We start from the raw sequence: 1,750 nt of genomic DNA, 5'->3' as shown, positions 1-1,750 counted from the left end.
TCTGAATAGCAGCACAATATTATCAGACATAGTGCTGGAAGACGAGCCCCTCATGTTGAAAGGTCCTCAAAATATGACTGGGAAAAAGCTACCTCTTTAAAATAGAGTGGACTTTGATGATGCAAATGGAGTAAAGTTTTCAGGACCTTCATTTGCTAATGGAGCACAACTCAAAATGAGGAGAAACTGCTTTAACAGCCATTAAAAATCAGAACAGGGAATGTACAAAATATGACTCTAGGAAAATTGGAAGTTGCCACCTACAAGAAAGACAAGGTAATACTACTATTATTCAAATTTACACACCCCCACTAAAGCCAGTCATGATGAAATTGAAGAATTCTACCAAATTCTTCAGCCTGAAATTGGTCAAACATGCAGTCAAGGAGTACTGATAATTACTGGCGATTGGAATGCAAAGATTAGAAATGAAGAAGGATCAGTAGTTGGAAAATATGGCCTTGGTGATAAAAATTATGCTAGAGATCACATGACAGAATTTTGTAAGACCAATGGCTTCTTCATTGGAAATATCTTTTATAAACAAATATGCACATGGACCTGACCAAATGGAATACACAAAAATAAAATTGACTACATCTGCAGGAAGATATGGAAGAAAAGCTCCATATCATCAGTGAAAACATGGTTAGAGGCAGACTGAACAGACCATCAGTGGTTCATATGCAAGTTTAAGCAGAAGCTGAAGCAAATTAAAACAAGTCCGTGAGAGTCAAATGCAACATCAAACATATTGTATCTGAATTTAGGGGTCATGTCAAGAACAGAAATGATGCATTAAGCACTAATGACCACAGACCAAAAGAGTTGTTGGATGACATCAAGAACATCTTACAGGAAGAAAGCAAAAGGTCATTAAGAATACAAGAGCTCTCTTCCTAGGCTGGTGCTCAGTAAGAAAAAGGCCATGTTCAGTTCAAGCGCGAAGATTGTGAAGCCAAATGGCGAAAAGCTGGATGAATTAGAGTCTGGTATTTCTCAGGCTCTTCTTGAGCTAGAGATGAACTCGGACCTAAAGGCTCAGTTACGAGAGCCGAACATAACTGCAGCTAAGGAAATTGAAGTTGGTGGTGGTCAGAAAGCTATTATAATCTTTGTTCCTGTTCCTCAACTCAAGTCTTTCCAGAAAATCCAAATCCGACTAGTACATGAACTGGAGAAAAAGTTCAGTGGAAAGCACGTGGTCTTTATTGCTCAGAGGCGAATTCTGCCTAAACCAACACGGAAAAGTCGGACAAAAAATAAGCAAAAGCGTCCCAGGAGCCGCACTCTGACTGCTGTGCATGATGCAATCCTTGAAGACTTGGTCTTCCCAAGTGAAATTGTGGGCAAGAGAATCCTAGTAAAGCTGGATGGCAGCCGGTTTATAAAGGTTCATTTGGACAAAGCACAGCAGAACAATGTAGAACACAAGGTTGAAACATTTTCTGGTGTGTATAAGAAGCTCACCGGCAAGGATGTTAAATTTGAATTCCCAGAGTTTCAGTTGTAAACAAAAAATGATTAAATGAGATCTCATTCATACACACACACGCACAAAATATAAGAAGGAAAGAAACAAGCAAAATGAACATAAGAAGAGACTGAAACTTGTTCTCCAGTGTAGAGATACTAAAGCACATGGAAGAAATGAGGAAGTAGAAGAGTTGAACAGAACATTTCTAAGGGCAGCTCCAAAAGACAAAGTCAAGTATTATAATGAAATGTGCAAAGACCTGGAGGTAGAAAT

General features: G+C 38.8%; 1 pseudogene; it reads left to right on the top strand.

The window, feature by feature from the left end:
* The first annotated feature begins 928 nt into the window (after positions 1 to 928).
* LOC102834969 lies at positions 929 to 1,513 on the top strand (annotated as a pseudogene).
* Positions 1,514 to 1,750: the final 237 nt, after the last annotated feature.

Source organism: Chrysochloris asiatica, unplaced genomic scaffold (assembly GCF_000296735.1).
Source record: "Chrysochloris asiatica unplaced genomic scaffold, ChrAsi1.0 scaffold00103, whole genome shotgun sequence".
Taxonomy (NCBI): Eukaryota; Metazoa; Chordata; class Mammalia; order Afrosoricida; family Chrysochloridae; genus Chrysochloris; species Chrysochloris asiatica.
The sequence above is the reverse complement of the archived record's forward strand: the minus strand, read 5'-3'. Positions and strand labels throughout refer to the sequence as shown.